The sequence below is a fragment of the Schistocerca americana genome, chromosome 5 (assembly GCF_021461395.2).
Source record: "Schistocerca americana isolate TAMUIC-IGC-003095 chromosome 5, iqSchAmer2.1, whole genome shotgun sequence".
NCBI classification, from domain to species: domain Eukaryota; kingdom Metazoa; phylum Arthropoda; class Insecta; order Orthoptera; family Acrididae; genus Schistocerca; species Schistocerca americana.
The window spans coordinates 651,618,226-651,638,403 of NC_060123.1; positions in this window are offsets into that span (position 1 = coordinate 651,618,226).

The window sequence follows — 20,178 nt, forward strand, 5'->3', positions numbered from 1 at the left end:
ATAACAATGGTAAATAACGGCAGGGTTTTGCAATATTTGAATTACATAGAGATTTATGACAATTTGCTCAACTAACAAGAAACTCAGGTCATTTTATTTCGAAATAGATTATCGCTGACTGCATTTACTATAAGATAACAAGCCAACAAATGAATGAATTACATAACTGAGCATACAGTCGACGATTACAAAATCAAACTTACTGAATAAGTTCCAAATTAGCAGGAAGAAGATGGAAGATGACGTATAGATGCCTTACGTAAGATCACTTTTAAAGCTAGTAAATTGTATATATGGAGGAACTGACGAGCATTTAGCTACAAAAAAGACTAACGTTCCTTAAAACCCATCTGTCTTCCCTCTGATAGGCTGCAGTTTAAATTATGCACTCGTGGTAACATTTGGGGGAAGACTATCGAACTTTTTTCGTAAGCTGCACTCTCCTGAAACGACCCTGCTTCCAGTGGCGCGAGTAATAAATCACATTGCGCCAGCAAAAAAAGAACTGTTGGCTACCGTTATCCAAACACAATCAAAAAAATGGAAGGCCAGGAGGAACGGTAAGTATATTTGTATCGAAAGTGAACAGCTGCGGCCCAGGACCAAGTCTCGGGGCGTTACGCATATTTGTGACGGTAATACAGCTGCGCTAAGGTATTTACGATGAAATTATACGGACGGCTGCATAAAAAGCGACTGAAATTATCTCGTTGCTGGGCGACAGCTTGTTTCATGTCTGCGGCACGAGCCATCCACATCTGCACTGGCTACTTACCTGAAATCGTTTTGTCTGCGGTACGACCAAATGTGGCTAAAAGTTTATGACAGAGAGGTCACACTTCGTTGTAACTGACAGAGAGTCATGGAATGAAACAGAACTGATATCTGGCGTTCCCCAAGTAAGTGTTACCGGCGCTCTGCTGTTGCTAATCTATGTAAATGGCTTAGGAGACAATTTGATCAGCCTTTTTAGAGAGTGTTTGAAGACCATTTATCGTCTAGTGAACTCATTAGAATATCAGAACCAATTGTAAAATGACTTAGATATGATATCTGCATGGTGTGAAAAGTTTCACTGAATAAGCAAAAGCCGGCTGCTGTGGCCGAGCGGTTATAGGCGTTTCAGTCCGGGGCCGTGCTGCTGCTACAGTCGCAGGTTCGAATCCTACCTCGGGCAGGGATGTGCGTGATGTCCTTAGGTTAGTTAGGTTTATGTAGTAGGCGACTGATGACCTCAGATGTTAAGTCCCATAGTGCTTAGAGTCATTTCAACCATTCGAATAAGGAAAAATGTGAGGTCATCCACGTGAGAATTTTAGAACACGTTTTTAGCTCGCGTATCATGTCATTTCTGGAAACCAGAATCTACTCTGTAGGAATCAACATGGATTCCGGAAACAGCGATCGTGTGAGACCCAACTCGCTTTATTTGTTCATGAGCCCCAGAAAATATTAGATGCAGGCTCCCAGGTAGACGCCATTTTCCTTGACTTCCGGAAGGCGTTTGATACAGTTCCGCACTGTCGCCTGATAAACAATGGAAGAGCCTACGGAATATCAGACCAGCTGTGTGGCTGGATTGAAGAGTTTTTAGCAAACAGACCAGAGCATGTTGGTCGCAATGGAGAGACGTCTACAGCCGTTAAAGTAACCTCTGACGTGCCACAGGGGAGTGCTATGGGACCATTGCTTAAATGACCTAGTAGATAGTGTCGGAAGTTCCATGCGGCTTTTCGCGGATGATGCTGTAGTATACAGAGAAGTTGTAGCATTAGAAAATTGCAGAGAAATGCAGGAAGATCTGCTGCGGATAGGCACTTGGTGCAGGGAGTGGCAACTGACACTTAACATAGATAAATGTAATGTATCGCGAATACATAGAAAGAAGGATCCTTTATTGTATTATTATATCATAGCGGAACAAACACTGATAGCAGTTACTTCTGTAAAATATCTGGAAGTATGCATACGGAACGATCTGAAGTGGAATGATCATAAAAAATTAATTGTTGGTAAGGCGGGTGCTAGGTTGAGATTCATGGGGAGAGTCTTTAGAAAATGTAGTCCAGCAACAAAGGAGGTGGCTTACAAAACACTTGTTCGACCCATACTTGAGTATTTCTCACCAGTGTTGGATCCGTACCAGATCGGGTTGACAGAGGAGATAGAGAAGATCCAAAGAAGAGTGGCGCGTTTCGTCACAAGTTTATTTGGTAAGCGTGATAGCGTTACGGGATGTTTAGCAAACTCAAGTGGCAGACTGCAAGAGAGGCTCTCTGCATCGCGGTGTAGCTTTCTGTCCAGGTTTCGAGAGGGTGCGTTTCTGGATGAGGTATCGAATATATTGCTTCCCCCTACTTATACTTCCCGAGGAGATCACGAATGTAAAATTAGAGAGATTAGAGCGCGCACGGAGGCTTTCAGACAGTCGTTCTTCCCGCGAACCATACGCGACTGGAACAGTAAAGGGAGGTAATGACAGTGGCACGTAAAGTGCCCTCCGTCACACACCGTTGGGTGGCTTGCGGAGTATAAACGTAGATGTAGATGTAGATGTGAGTACTAAAAGGAATCCGTTAAGTTTCGGTTTCACGATAAATAACACAAATTTAAAAGTTATTATTTCAGTTATATCTAGAGATTACAATTACGAACTACTTAAACTAGAGCAATCGTATGGAAAATTTTATGGGGAACGCAACCAAAGGCTGCGTCTTATTGGCAGAACACTTAGAAGATGCCACACATCTACGAAACCGACTGTCTACACAATAGTTTTCAATTTCCTTCTGGAGTACTTTTGCACAGTATGGGACCGTCACCGCACAGGACTGATGGTTGACATTGACGAAGATCAGATGACAGCTCGTTTTGACCTTTCGCGAAATGGAGGAGAGAGTGTCACTGATATGATACGAGAGTTTAGGTGACAGTTATTAAAACAGAATCATTTTTCGTTGCAGGGAGATCTAGTCACGAAATTTCAAGCACCAGATTTCTCCGAATGATTAAAAATTTAGTCGACTCCCACCTTAGACAGAATTTCTAGGTGGTTCTATGAATGGCAGCTAGCTCTAAATGTAGATAAATATAAGTTAATACGAATGAGCAGGAAAAACGACCCCGTACTGTTAGGATATAATATCAATAGTGTCCTTCACGATAGTCGCGTCATTTTATCTGGGAAAAGCTATATGAAATGAAACGAGCATGTGAAGATTGTGATAGGGAAGGCGCATGGTTTATTTCGTTTCGGTGGAAAAATTTTGGGAAGGTGTAGTTCACCTGTGAAGGAGACCGCATATAGAACGCTAGTGCGACCCATTCTTCTACATCTACATCTACATCCATACTCCGCATGCCACCTGACGGTGTGTGGCGGAGGGTATCTTGAGTACCTCTATCGCTTCTCCCTTATATTCCAGTCTCGTATTGTTCGTGGAAAGAAAGATTGTCGGTATGCCTCTGTGTGGGCCCTAATCTCTCTGATTTTATCCTCATGGTCTCTTCGCGAGATATACGTAGGAGGGAGCAATATACTGCTTGACTCCTCGGTGAAGGTATGTTCTCGAAACTTCAACAAAAGCCCGTACCGAGCTACTGACCGTCTCTCCTGCAGAGTCTTCCACTGGAGTTTATCTATCATCTCCGTAACGTTTCCGCGATTACTAAATGATCCTGTAACGAAGCGCGCTGCTCTCCGTTGGATCTTCTCTATCTCTTCTATCAACCCTATCTGGTATGGATCCCACACCGGTGAGCAGTATTCAAGCAGTGGGCGAACAAGTGTACTGTAACCTACTTCCTTTGTTTTGGGACTGCATTTCCTTAGGATTCTTCCAATTAATCTCAGTCTGGCATCTACTTTACCGATGATTAATTTTATATGGTCATTCCATTTTAGATCACTCCTAATGCCTACTCCCAGATAATTTATGGAATTAACTGCTTCCAGTTGCTGACCTGCTATATTGTAACTAAATGATAAAGGATCTTTCTTTCTATGTATTCGCAGCACATTACACTTGTCTACATTGAGATTCAATTGCCATTCCCTGCACCATGCGTCAATTCGTTGCAGATCCTCCTGCATTTCAGTACAATTTTCCATTCTTACAACCTCTCGATTTACTACCGCAAAAACCTCAGTGAACTTCCGATGTTATCCACAAGGTCATTTATATATATATTTTGAATAGTAACGGTCCTACAACACTCCCCTGCGGCACACCTGAAATCACCCATACATCGGAGTACTTCTTGAGTACTGCTCGAGTGTTGGGACCCGCACAGTTAGGTCAGATTAAAGGAATACACCTAAGCAATTAAGAGGCGGGCTGCTAGATTTGTTAACGATAGATTCTAACAACACGCGAGTACGACGAAGTTGCTTCGGGATCTCAAATGTGAATCGCTGAAGACAAGGCGACGTTCTCTTCAAGGAACGCTACTGAAAAACTTTAGAGCCCCGTTCTTTGGAGCTGACTGCAGAACGATTCTACTGACACCAAAATACCTTTCGCGTAACGACCACGAAGATAAGGTACGAGAAATTAGGGCTCATATGGAGGCTTACAGACAGTCGTTTTTCCCTCGCTCTGGAACAGGAAAGGAAATGGCTAGTAGAAGCACAACGTATCTTTCGTCACGCACCCTACGGTGGCTTAGCGAGTATGTACATAGATGTTGATGTAGTGGTAGGTGTAGAAAGAGAGAAATGATCCTCTTGATAAAATAAGAGGAATCAGAACTCGCACAGGAAGAATTGGATGTTCGTTTTATTAAGTGTTATTCGAGAATGGAAAGGCAGAAAAATACATGAAATGTATTCGCAGTTACGAATACTAACAACCATCAGCTGTATAAGGGAATGATGACAACGAAAACTTCGGCCGGACTGGGCCTACGGGAGCGGTCGACTTAACCGCTTAGGCTATCCGTGCACTATTCATGGCCATAGCCAAACTTCAACATGTCATCGTTCCCACATCACAACCTGTACTCGTACAAACATTACGTAATTTCCGTACAGGAAAGGACATTTTAGTTGAAAATTTCTGCCTAGTTTCGGCGGATAAATATGATATTCCAGTGCCTGTGTTCTTAATAACAACGATGCACTGATGCTTCGAACATGCATCTTGCCCCGGAGAACACAGCATCATTCTTCTTAACAACACAAGCACGCCAATAATGCATCAGCAGAGAAATAGTCTGAGAATGGTTGTGAAAACCCTCTGCCAAGCACGTAAGAGTAAATTACAGAGTAGTCATGTAGATGTAATGTAGGTGTAGACGTGGACATAGAGAAACGGAGTCGCTCAGTGACAAAACACTACACTCGCTTTCGGAAGGACAGTGGTTCAAACCTCACTTCGGCCATCCAGATTTAGGTTGTGTTTAGTTTACATAAATCTGTTAATACAATGGCCGCTGTGGCCAAGCGGTTCTGGGCGCTTCAGTCCGGAACCGCGCTGCTGCTACGGTCGCAGGTTCGAATCCTGCCTCGGTCATGGATGTTTGTGATGTCCTTAGGTTAGTTAGGTTTAAGTAGTTCTAAGTCTAGTAGACTGATGACCTCAGATGTTAAGTCCCATAATGCTCAGAACCATTTGAACCATTTTCAGTTAATACAAATGCCGGGACTGTTCCTTTAAAAAGGACATGGACAGTTTATTTCTCTAAACCGAACTTGCGCTCTGTCTCTAATGACCCCATCATAGACGCGACGTTCAGTACAAATCTTACTTCCTTCCTTCCTTCCTTTGAGATACGCAGGATTTGTGCGTGATATCCTCTTAGCGCCAAGCCCTTTATCGGGCAAGTGAGAAAGTCCTGTATATCACTAGTTTCTACCCGTCAAATTAATTATCATCATTGGAGAAAGTTACCCTTGCAGGAAGATAACAAATTCAGTTTGTGCACAACGGAGCACAATCCGACTTTCTGTAACTCGTCTGACAGTTCCTAACGCGAACGTGTTATGAGCGACAGACTGGTCGGCAAGATCCAGCGACATAACCTTCCCGTCCTAATGACCCTAATCCCTTATATCTCTGGCTATGTGCACATTTAGTATTTCTCACCGATCGACAAATTGCACGCGTTCTAAAAGCGTACATCCTTGCATGAGACAAAATTCGAGGACAGGTGGTGTGTTGTAACCACTCATCTATTATCCAAACGTTTATACTAGACCGCGTCTTTTTTCCTATTTGACTCTCTGCTACCTTCAGTGTTTCATCTGTCAGAGTTACCCATTCCTCTTCTGTCGTACTCCTTCCACCTGATTCAGTTATTCGTTGCCTAATGCTCCCTTTGGAACCCTTTTTCAGCCTATCCAGGTCCAATCCCTTTAATGTCCTACATATCTGCAAATTATCCAGACTTAATCTGAACTCCATAGCGAATCTGTACGTAGAAATGTTTTGTAGTTGGACCCATACATTCAACTTACCGTGAAAAAGAGGCAGTACACTTATCTGATCAAACGTACACCCTTTTGTGATGTGGAATTGATCACCAGATGTCACGACGGGCGGAACCACCAGTAAAAAGGTATAAAAGGAGGAGGGGAGTACTGTGTTGCCAATCGAAAAGCAGCGGAATGGTTCGGTCAGGAGACCTCAGTAACTTCGAACGTGGATTACACTCCGTCGTTCATCATAAGAATAAAAACTCCTCCCGAAGAAGCCATGAAGGCCCAACGGCACCAACCGGCGGCCGTGTCATCCTCAACCCATAGGCGTCACTGGATTCGGATATGGAGGGGCGTGTGGTCAGCACACCACTCTCCCGGCCGTATGTCAGTTTACGAGACCGAAATGTAAACAAACACAAACGCGATGATAGGTCAAATGCCATAGCACACACACACTGGTGTTGTTACACAATGGAAAGTAGGTCCTACTTATGTATCAGATATACGTTAAATGAAACTTTAAGATTTTAAAATGTATTAACAGTCATCAACGTATTTCTTAATCACGCTTTAACTATGCAGTTTTTCCTTCAAAAATCGTGTACAGTCACAGCCTCTACACTGGCTGTGCATTGATTGTCGCGCAGTTAATAGGCAGTATGAAAATGGCTGAGGCTGCTTTCTGTTCCGTAGTGAAACACGCCTGTGGAACACGGTTAAAAAGTGCCCAGAAGTAAGTTGTTCTTAGCGTTTTTCATAAATTTATAGAGATAATCGACTTTGAAGTTTTTCGAGGAACTGTTACAAACAGTTGAGAAACAAACGTACAACATACGTATAGTCGGATCGGTATCGTAGTACACTGTTGGTTTACTGAAGTATATGGGTCAGTAGTTCAAGTCTCGCGTGAGGCTTTTTTTTGTGTTCAATTTGAAATACCTACATCTCGTAAGTGTAAAATTCGTCGTCATTTTTTATGGATAATGCACGTCTTCTTATTTCTAATTACATACTGAACATGAAATTCCTGTTTTTATTTCAAACATAAATTCTTAATTATCGATATTTTATGAAAGACTGTTAATAAATGTTGCTTTAATTAAGAAAACATAACAGTTTAATTTTTAAGGCAAAACTGAGAAACCAGATACTCTTTATTTGGACCATGTACATGGTTTCATACCACAGTTGTTGTTAAGTGTCGTAGGAACATGGAAAACAACCATTTTCACAACGTCGAGCATGCCATACAAATACTGCATTTTTACATTTCACAATATGAACCCAACAGAACTGATGTGGAGCCAAATTAAGGGATCTGGCCTGAGAAATAACGAGGCTGTTAAGCTGCCAGACGTACTGGAACTAACGCACGCAGGTTTTTCACATCTGACTGCCGAACTCTGGCGGGATACAGAACGGCACGTCATAAAAGAAGAGGAGAAAATGCGGCGCATGGTTGGCTTCGTGGATTCTGTTGTTGATCGACTCGTTATCAACGCAGCAGGTGACAGTTTCAGAACTGAAACGTATTTCTCGGATTCGGGCAAGGAAGGAGCTAAGAGGCTAGCTGACTTCTTCTGACTGTAATTAATGCGTTCATTGGCTTCAGTATTCAACAGTACGGCGAAATACCTGCAGTACGCTTTTGCATCACACATAGCACGCTCAGAAAAATTGCCCTGTGTTAGGAATTTTCATCATTCTTGTTTGTAATTAGAATACTACGTAAGATGAGAACGAGAGCATTTTATGCTTTCCGTCTGGTACCTAAGAAGCGCGCGGTAGTGCTGGAGTTTTGCCGAATATTATGCAAGTAGGCTGCTAAGGTTTTTATGTTGGTAACACCACGTAGCGCTCTGTATGAAAATCACTGACTGTGCTGTGTGCAGCCTGTGGCGGGTTTGCATTGTTGGAATATTTACTATTCTAGTGTTGGGCAGTTGGATGCGAACAGCGCATAGTGTTGGGCAGTTGGATGTGAGCCGCCAGCAGTGGTGGATGTGGGGAGAGAGACGGCAGAATTTTGAGAGCGGACGATCTGGACTTGTGTCCATCAGAAAGAGTAAATTTGTAATACTGGATATCATGAACTGATATACAGGGTGAGTCGCGTAAGACGTAACACCCCACACTATTCCGGGGGCGATTGCACGTATCGACAAGGGTGTTCGGCGAATCATAGCGGACTATGAGGGACATACGTTGGTACATGCACAATAATCACAACGTTTATATTGATCGAGATAATGAGGCAGGTACATGTTTTTAAATGGGACGCTATATTTTTTTTGTTTTTTACCATCATTCGAACGCTCTGGAAAAGACGCATATAGTGATGTAACGCATGTTGCTATTGTGATTCAAACTTCGCTTAAAAGACGCTGGGAAATATTGTACGATTGGAGGTCGAGGCTGTCGGAAGCGGCTGCAGACTGGAAACACGCCTCGCGCGACCCGCAGGCCGAGTTGCCGTGCTCTATGCAGCATGCACGGCCTACGCTACGTAGGTAAATCCTCATCTGCCCTCTTTTAAGCAAAGTTCGAATCACAATAGCAACATGCGTTACATCACTATACGCGTCTTTTCCAGAGCGTTCGAATGATGGTAAAAAAAGGTGTAGCGTCCCATTTAAAAAACATGTACTTGCCTCATTATCTCGGTCAATATAAACGTTGTGATTATTGTGCACGTACCTACGTATGTGCCCCATAGTCCGCTATGATTCGCCGAAACCGCGTGCCGATACGTGCAATCGTCCCCGGAATAAAGGGAGTGTTACATCTTATGCGACTCACCCTGTATATAAGATGACTTTTGAATATTATTAAGGTAAATACATTGTTTGCTCTCTATCAAAATCTTTCATTTGCTAACTATGCCTATCAGTAGTTAGTGCCTTCAGTAGTTAGAATCTTTTATTTAGCTGGCAGTATTGGCGCTCGCTGTATTGCAGTAGTTCGAATAACGAAGATTTTTGTGAGGTAAGTGATTCATGAAAGGTATAGGTTATTGTTAGTCAGGGCCATTCTTTTGTAGGGATTATTGAAAGTCAGATTGCGTTGCGCTAAAAATATTGTGTCTAGTTTAGTGTTGGTCAGAATAAGAGAGAAATGTCTGAGTGCGTTCATTTCTGATCAGCTGTTTGAAAATCAAATAACGTAAGAGGTTTATCAGCACAGTAATTTATAAAAATTTCTAAGGGGAGGTTTCAATTATTTCCTTCTTTTGTCCGCCCCGATAGCTGAATGGTCAGTCTGCCTTTGGCAGGGAAACAGAGCAGACGCGTCCGTGTTTTCCGTGTGCGGAGCGCGAGCTCGCCTTGTTTACATTCTGACGGCCGTTGCTTAAGTGAGGACTTACCGTTTACGACACGTGTCGAACCGTTACCGTAAATCTACACTCCAATTTACTTCCTGCAACGATTATGCCCCAACCAAACCACTCGAAGTGGAGCGTTTTCTGTGAGAGGGAGTGAAGATCCCGGCGACCGATATTATCGGCATACATTTGTCGATCGTGAGCAGCACGGTCTATGTTAAAATCATTAACGACGCGGTGTGCGGACGCATCCTAAGTGAGACCAAACAGGGGCTCCGCTTCTGTCATGCTGGTGGCAATGTGGGGGCGGTAACCGTCGACCACGAAGGCTTAGGTATGCGCAAGACACGCATTTTCGAATTGCCATTCGAACTTCCTGCTGAGGAAGTTTTCGCGGCTCTCCGACCATACTGCACAGTCCACGGCCACACTGCGGAGGACACAGTTTCGGACGTATCCTGTCCTAAACGGAGTCCGACAGGTCACCATAGATCTCCGAAGCCACGTCCCGTCCTACTCACAGATCGGCGGATGCCGTGCAATAATTATACAGGGTGTTACAAAAAGGTACGGCCAAACTTTCAGGAAACATTCCTCACACACAAATAAAGAAAAGATGTTATGTGGACATGTGTCCAGAAACGCTTAATTTCCATGTTAGAGCTGATTTTAATTTCGCCAGTATGTACTGTACTTCCTCGATTCACCGTAAATTTTCACAATCAACATGTGTGGGCTGACGAGAATCCGCACGCAATTGTGCAATCACGTCATCAACACAGATTATCTGTGAACGTTTGGGCAGGCATTATTGGTGATGTCTTGATTGGGCCCGATGTTTTTCCACCTACGCTCAATGGAGCACGTTATCATGATTTCATACGGGATACTCTACCTGTGCTGCTAGAACATGTGCCTTTACAAGTACGACACAACATGTGGTTCATGCACGATGGAGCTCCTACACATTTCAGTCGAAGTGTTCTTACGCTTCTCAACAACAGATTCGGTGACCGATGGACTGGTAGAGGCGGACCAATTCCATGGCCTCCACGCTCTCCTGACCTCAACCCTCTTGACTTTCATTTATGGGGGCATTTGAAAGCTCTTGTCTACACAACTCCGGTACCAAATGTAGAGACTCTTCGTGCTGGTATTGTGGACGGCTGTGATACAATACGCCATTCTCCAGGGCTGCATCAGCGCATCAGGGATTCCATGCGACGGAATGTGGATGCATGTATCCTCGCTAACGGAGGACATTTTGAACGTTTCCTGTAACAAAGTGTTTGAAGTCACGCTGGTGCGTTCTGTTGCTGTGTGTTTCCATTCCGTGATTAATGTGATTTGATGAGAAGTAATAAAATGAGCTCTAACATGGAAAGTAAGCGTTTCCGGACACATGTTCACATAACATATTTTCTTTCTTTGTGTGTGAGGAATGATTCCTGAAAGTTTGGCCGTACCTTTTTGTAACACCCTGTATACGACGGCCAGCCTCGGACCTGTTCCGGGTGCGGCAAAGAAGGCCACCGTAGATCCGAATGCCTACAACGGCGTATTACGCAACTTCCAGCTGCCGAAGGACCACCCATGTCGCAACCTACGGTGCTACCGCTGACCTACGCCGCAGCTCTAGCTTCCCCTACCGCTTTGCAACGCCGCCCAGGCGCCACCAACGACGCCATCAACGAACGCGACCAGACACCGACGGCCCGCCGCCTCGGCCGGCCGTCGACGCCGCTCCGACGATGCCGACGCAACCGGACGCTGACCCTACCCTTGGCAACACGATGGAAATCGAATCGCTCATCGTCCCTACGGCGGCCTTCCTGCCAGAGAGACGCGACGCCCGACGCCCTTCCGTCGTCGGACACGGAGGGTCGCACAAGGAAACAACGTTCTCCGGAAGGTCGCAAGCGAAGGCGCCGCACCGTTTGCGGCCAAGAGGAGACGTTGCAAGTCGAGGATGACGCAACTGTCGACCAGCACGACGCCCTAGAACCCGCTACTGCTGACGAAGACGTTATGAGCACGGAGACATCCACCAGTATGCCTGCGCCCATCCCCCCAACGCCCCATGCGGACGCTGAACCAATTCATGGACATATCACAGGCGACACTTCACCACGCACCATTACATCATCTTCTGCACACAAAATGGACGATACACCGGTGATCGCTTCCACGGCGTGTCACGTGGAGGAGGTCGAGGAGCAGCACCCGTTACGGGAACCTGCGCCGTCGAGGTCGAACCACTAATCATACTCTCGCCACAAACCCCTGCGGGCGAGCGGGATAACGTTCCACTGCGACGCCCACGCCCTTGCGCGGGCGGCAGAGTGGGCCAGCCTCCAGCAGTCCGCCACCAGGCTTACCGGATAGCAACCATCATCACCAACAACATGCGTTCCAGGGTGAAAATCCGCCTTATGCAGTAGATGTTCTGGGCTCCTGATACTGATTACGCCCTTCTGCAGGAAGTTCACTTGGCTAGTCTCCCGGATATCAATGGCTATACCGCCCACGCCTCCGCGAGTGATCCTATGGGCCGCGGGGTGGCCATCTACGTCCGCCACGGGATTTCTGTGACCGATGTCGCCTTCCTTCCATCAGCTCGGGGCATGGCACTCACTGCCATGAGGACACGCATCATTAATGTCTACGCTCCCTCAGGCACCGACCGACGGCATGAAAGAGCCCAGTTTTATTCCGAGGAAATCGCTCCCCTGTTTTTAGGCGTTATGACCACTGCCTACTAGGAGGTGATTTCAATTGCGTTTTGCATCCCAGATTCCCCACTATACTACAGGCCAGGAACTACGTATAGTGATGCGAGACCTCCTGCTTCACGATACCTGGGAAGTTCAACACCGCGACCGTTCTGGCCATACCTTTCTTACCAGTCATTCCGCAAGCCGACTAGACAGGATATATGTCTCACAAATTCTTAGATCTGCGATACGGGGGGCCGAACGCTGGCCGCTGGCCTTTTCCGACCATTGCGCTTACATCTGTACGGTCCTCCTTCCGCCGCCATCAGTATGGCGCCGCCGTGCGCCATGGAAACTCAATACTTCGCACCTGCATGACCCGGCATGTCGCCAACAAGTCACTGAAACATGGACAGCCTACGAACGACGCCTTCCCCGCTACCGCTCGACATTGACATGATGGTTGGACTGCGCCAAGCCGGCGATCCGGAGGACACTGATGAGATACGGGAAGGACATGGCCGACTGGCATCGCACCACTGTTGACTTCTATTGTGCGACTCTCCGAGATCTGGACGCTCAACCGCCAACCCCAGACAACCAGTTGGAACGGCAAAGAACTAAGGCGAAGATAATTGCGCTGGCACGCCGGAAATTGCAAGGGGTGGTGATACGAACGCGAAGCCACGATCACGCTGGTTTAGAAATTCCATTCATGCATCATATAGTGTCCGACGAACGACAGCGTCGTCGGCAGATCATCAGCACTCTGACCACGCCTCATGGCACGCAGGTGACCACTCAGAATGACATCGTCCACGCATTCGTCGAGCACTACCGTCGTACTTATAGTGATGACGACGCTGAAACTGCAGCAGACGACTTCATTTTGCATTACGTCGCGCGCACTCTCCTCCACACGCACGCGGATGCTTTGACAGTGGCGGTGACGCGAGACAAAGTTTACAACGCAATCGCCAAGGTTGCTGTCAACAGATCGCCCGGCATTGAAGGCTTACCGATTGAGTTTTAGCGCACCTTTCGGGACCTTATGGCACCGAGCTGGACGACTATGTATCAAGAACTGATCACATCTGACCGAGCAATCCCACCCGCCTTTGCTGAGGGCATCATCATACCAGTACACAAACCAGCCCGTGGTGCGATGGTCACGAGTTACAGACCGTTCACCCTAATGCCGATTACATGATTTTCGCTCGCTTACTGGCAATGTGGTTCAGAACAATACTCCCACATATCCTCTCGCCAGAGCATACGACGCCTGGAGGACAGGTTAACATACAGACTGCCACAGGGGAATGCCGCGACTTAATTGCGATGGCGGCGGCCTGCAGACTCCGTGCAGCGGTCGTCGCTATAGACAGCGCCTTCGATAAAGTGCGCCATCGTTTCCTGTTTTCGGTGGTAGCCCGAATGGGCATCCCCCTTCCTTTTCTGGACGTCATCCGGCGTCTTTACGACAGTGCCAGTTCACGTGTCCAAGTCTATGGACGTTTGGCAGGGCCGGTACCCATCTGCCGTTCCATACGCCAAGGGTGCCCCCTCTCTACCCTCCTGTATGCCATTGCCCTTGAGCTTCTTATTGGGGGCTTGACGACCAAGCTCTCTGGCCTCACCCTACGCCAACACACCTTTCGCTGTCGGGCATATGCTGATGACCTCCTCCTCCTCATTCGCTCCGGCTCTGAGATTCGAGAAGTCCTCGAACTGATTACCCGTTATGGGGCTGCCACTGGCAGTGCGATGAATGGTGCCAAACCTTCTGCAATGCACACTGGACGAGGCCTCCAGGAGGGTGAAGTGGCACCCCTGCCACTTGTGCGGACTTTCCGGTACCTGAGCATTACCTTTACCCCCACGATCGCACGCACAGCGGCAACGAATTTCCGTCGCCTGTTACACGTCATCCGCAACGACGTCCGCCAGAACCTCTTGCGCCTCCAGGGCACACTCCAAAGCGTTGAGTACCTTAATTTTTATGTGGCATCAAAATTGGTCCATATCCCTTTGCCAACTGCAATTGGGCGTAACCTTCAGGCCGCTTTTGGCTATTATCTCATGGCTGGTTCCATGTTTAAAGTCCCTTATGAGACACTTACCCTGCCCCCCACAGGATGATGCCTCGGGCTCGTCAATGTCCGTATGCGAGCTGCATGAGTACCGTGAGAGAACAGTGGACCTGCCGGGGCACATCTCTAACACGCAGCTTGCTTGAGGTACTTCTGCTTGCTTCCACCTCACCACCGGTGTCTGTCGGCCATAACGTGCCTCATTTGTCTCATATTTCGACCTTTTTCGTCGACTACAGTTACACATCTACCAGTCTCCCAGACACGCGCCCACGCAGGACTAAGGATTTTTACAGCCTGCTGCTGCTCAGCGTTCCCCGGAAAGTGATGGAGACCAAACATCTCTCCATCCAGTGGCCCACAGTGTGGACTACCGTCCACAAGCCCTTCCTCCCTACAAACGTCCGGGCACTGTGGTATCACATAGTCAACAGGACATTTGTCACGAAACAGCGACTGCACAACATTGGCTTGTCATATTCTCAACTGGACACTGGTGACCACCATCTGACATGCGCCTCTTCGCAAGGTGTCTGGCGCTTCGTGCAGCAAATCATTGCCTGCTATCTCCGAGTGCCACCAGACACAATCGAACCTCGAATGTTTCTATACCCGGAGCACAAACATTTTCCCGCTGCCAAATGTCATGCAATTACGCGGCTCAAAGGGTGGGCGGTAGCTTATCTCTTTCATGAGGGACCTAAATCTCGCCTCGACTTCTGGACCTATTTACGAGCAGCCCATGCAGCTCTCGAAAACACGCCACGTTACCGAACTTTATTTGCTAACTATCTTCGAGGAGTCTTTGTTACACCTCCACTAAGTTCGGGGGGGAGGGCGGGGTGCCTGGCCCAGAGGGCACCTAGCACTCTTCCCCCGGAGGTTTAAGCCGCCTATGATCGATTCTACCTCTGACCTCAGCGGATGGGAGAACGCGTCGCAGATTGCGCGGATATTATTTCTTTTTTCTTTTCTTTTTTCCTTTCTCTTTCTTAACCAGCATTTATATTTTTTTCTCTGTCGCCGATTTGTTCCACATAATTTCATGATAATAGTGAATATTACAAAAACACAATGCAAGTAAATAAACGACAACAACGCCTTCCACTTCTGTTGATTCCTGTGTGTCCCACTGCCCTATGCCCCACAGGCTCGGTGGTGGTGAGGGGGACCCTGAGGCCAGGCCTCGGGTTTCGACCCCTGCCCACTTTGCCCCCCCGAGCCCCCACCGGTCCACTATCCTGATCTTAAAAAAAAAGATGGATAGAGCGAAAAAAATGGTCAGCGTGACGGACTGCCGTCCTAAGGGGCCAGTGTTTGATTCCCTGCTGGGTCGGGGATTTTCTCCGCTCAGGGACAGGGTGTTGTGCTGTCTTCATCATCACTTTATCCCCATCCGGCGCACAGGTCGCCCAATGTGGCGTCGAATGTAATAAGACCTGCACCAAGACAGCCGGACCTGCCCCGTAAGGGGCCTCCCGGCCAGTAACGCCAAACGCTCATTTCATTTCATTCTTTTCAAAAACTGAATGACATCCGGAGCTATTGTTTGTTTGCTCGCCTCTTCTTACGTTGGAACTGTAGATGCTCACATTATTACAGGTTAGTTGGACCGCTGGCTGGACAGTGCTCTCAAAGTTTAACTTCCGCCCCACGTGAAACGAAATCCTTTGAGATTCAAGCAAACGCGGAAAAATACATGGTCTAATGTTTACATCAGGTTTATTCTTATGATGAACAGACAGACTATAGTCATAGCATGTCACCTCAGTAACAAATCCTACAGTGGTATTTCAACCGTTCTAAAACTGCCCATGTTGACTGTTTGTCATGAGACTGAGATGTGATTGTGGTGTGGAAATGAGAAAGCAAGACCGTGGCAGGTGCCGTGGAACGTTGCAGTGGATGGCTGTAAAAATTTGCATGAAATCAGAGGAAGGAAAAAGTGCCACCATCAGTCCATCCAGCTAGCACAATGACTATGCGCAGGGAGTTAAAAAGAAAGGGATACAACCGTCGAGAGGCTCCATGTAACACACACGTTTCTGTAGTCAATCTAAGCGACGATTTAAGAGTGTAAAAGAGGGATGCCACTGGACAGCGGATGACTGGAAACGCGTGTTCTGGAGTGATGAATTACGCCACACGCAATGACAATTCTTTGGATGGGGTTGTTTTTCGTTTGTCGGATGTAGTCCCCCTTTTACGCGTGAAAAAATGCTGAATGTGGAAGGATATGAACACATTTTGCAGCATTGTGTACTTCGTACAGTAGACGAACTGTTCGGAGAATATGACTATCAGTTTGAATATGCGCCCTGTAATAAAGCGACATCCATGAGGAAAAGATTTGAGAACATTAACATCCTCAAATGTAGTGGCTTGCCATGCGTCCCGACCTGAAACCAATGGAACACTTTGACGCTGAGACGGAACGTCGATTTTGAACCAGACTCAAGTATACGGCATCATTGCCTTCTTTTGTATCGTCTCCGGAGGAAGAATGGGCTGCCATTCATCCACATCACTGAAAGCGTTCCCAGTTGGGTTCAATCTTTTTATTAATGCGACGAATGGACATACTCTATATTGATGTCCACTATTAGGTGTGTGGGTAATTTTGATGAGATAGTGTGTGTTGGAACACGTGATGCAATGCTGACCCTACGACTTATCTTAGAAGAAAGACTAAGAAAGGCAAACCTACGTTTCTAGGATTTGTAGACTTAGAGAAAGCTTTTGACAATGTCGATTGGAATACTCTCTTTCAAATTCTGAAGGTGACAGGGGTAAAATACAGGGAGCGAAAGACTATTTACAATTTGTACAGAAACCAGATGGCAGTTATAAGAGTCGAGGGGTATGAAAGGGAAGCAGTGGTTGGGAAGCGTGTAAGACAGGGTTCTAGCCTATCCCCGATGCTATTCAATCTGTATATTGAGCAATCAATAAAGGAAACAACAGAAAAGTTCGCAGTAGGTATTAAAACCTATGGAGAAGAAATAATAACTTTGAGGTTCGCCGATGACATTGTAATTCTGTCAGAGACAGCAAAGGTCTTGGAAGAGCGGTTGAACGGAATGGAGAGTGTCTTGAAAGGAGGATATAAGATGAACATCAACAAAAGCAAAACGAGGATAATGGAATGTGATGCTGAGGGAATTAGATTAGGAAATGAGACACTTAAAGTAGTAAAGGAGTTTTGCTATTTAGGGAGTAAAATAACTGATGATGGTCGAAGTAGAGAGGATATAAAATGTAGACTGGCAATGGAAAGGAAAGCGTTTCTGAAGAAGAGACATTTGTTAACATCCAGTATTGATTTAAGTGTCAGGAAGTCGTTTCTGAAAGTATTTGTATGGAGTGTAGCAATGTATGGAAGTGAACCGTGGACGATAAATAGTTTAGACAAGAAGAGAATAGAAGCTTTCGAAATGTGGTGCTACAGAAGAATGCTGAAGATTAGATGGGTAGATCACATAACTAATGAGGAAGTATTGAATAGGATTGGGGAGAAGAGAAGTTTGTGGCACAACTTGTGCCACATGTGGCTGACATCGAAATAAGTGTCCAAGGAATAGAAAAGCAACTGGAATCACTCAATAGAGGAAAGTGCACCTGACGGGATACCAATTCGATTCTACACAGAGTACGCGAAAGAACTTGCCCCCCTTCTAACAGCCGTGTACCGCAAGTCTCTAGAGGAACGGAGGGTTCCAAATGATTGGAAAAGAGCACAGATAGTCCCAGTCTTCAAGAAGGGTCGTCGAGCAGATGCGCAAAACTATAGACCTATATCTCTTACGTCGATCTCTTGTAGAATTTTAGAACATGTTTTTTGCTCGCGTATCATATCATTTCTGGAAACCCAGAATCTACTATGTAGGAATCAACATGGATTCCGGAAACAGCGATCGTGTGAGACCCAACTCGCCTTATTTGTTCATGAGACCCAGAAAATATTAGATACAGGCTCCCAGGTAGATGCTATTTTTCTTAACTTCCGGAAGGCGTTCGATACAGTTCCGCACTGTCGCCTGATAAACAAAGTAAGAGCCTACGGAATATCAGACCAGCTGTGTGGCTGGATTGAAGAGTTTTTAGCAAACAGAACACAGCATGTTGTTATCAATGGAGAGACGTCTACAGACGTTAAAGTAACCTCTGGCGTGCCACAGGGGAGTGTTATGGGACCATTGCTTTTCACAATATATATAAATGACTTAGTAGATAGTGTCGGAAGTTCCATGCGGCTTTTCGCGGATGATGCTGTAGTATACAGAGAAGTTGCTGCATTAGAAAATTGTAGCGAAATACAGGAAGATCTGCAGCGGATAGGCACTTGGTGCAGGGAGTGGCAACTGACCCTTAACATAGACAAATGTAATGTATTGCGAATACATAGAAAGAAGGATCCTTTATTGTATGGTTATATGATAGCGGAACAAACACTGGTAGCAGTTACTTCTGTAAAATATCTGGGAGTATGCGTACGGAACGATTTGAAGTGGAATGATCATATAAAATTAATTGTTGGTAAGGCGGGTACCAGGTTGAGATTCATTGGGAGAGTGCTTAGAAAATATAGTCCATCAACAAAGGAGGTGGCTTACAAAACACTCGTTCGACCTATACTTGAGTATTGCTCATCAGTGTGGGATCCGTACCAGGTCGGGTTGACGGAGGAGATAGAGAAGATCCAAAGAAGAGCGGCGCGTTTCGTCACAGGTTTATTTGGTAAGCGTGATAGCGTTACGGGATGTTTAGCAAACTCAAGTGGCAGACTGCAAGAGAGGCTCTCTGCATCGCGGTGTAGCTTTCTGTCCAGGTTTCGAGAGGGTGCGTTTCTGGATGAGGTATCGAATATATTGCTTCCCCCTACTTATACTTCCCGAGGAGATCACGAATGTAAAATTAGAGAGATTAGAGCGCGCACGGAGGCTTTCAGACAGTCGTTCTTCCCGCGAACCATACGCGACTGGAACAGGAAAGGGAGGTAATGACAGTGGCACGTAAAGTGCCCTCCGCCACACACCGTTGGGTGGCTTGCGGAGTATCAATGTAGATGTAGATGTAGACCAGAAGAAGGGATCGGTTGGTAGGACATGTTCTGAGACATCGAGGGATCACCAATTTAGTACCGGAGAGCAGCGTGGAGGGTAAAAATCGTAGAGGGAGACCAAGAGATGAATACACTGAGCACATTCAGAAGGATGTAGGCTGCAGTAGGTAGTGGGAGATGAAGAAGCTTGCACAGGATAGAGTAGCATGGAGAGCTGCATCAAACCGGTCTCAGGACTGAAGACCACAACAAGAACAACAACGGTGTATCTATGGCGTCACGTGTCAAGAATGTGTGTAAGAATTCATATGGTAAAGGGTTTCGGAACACATATTCGTTTGCAAGTAGGAAGTTCCATTTTTTTTTCTCAAATAGGTGATTATGTACTCGGCTTACACTACAAACAAAGTGATATGCGATATTACTTCTTTGGATGGGTTCTGACGCGTTTTATTTGGGCTGTTAGGGAAAACCACAACAGTGGTTCATCTCGTGACTGTAAAGTAGAGAACAGTAAGTTTTTCTGCTGTAAGAACAAACAGCAATGATATTTGAATCGGGTTTTCCTA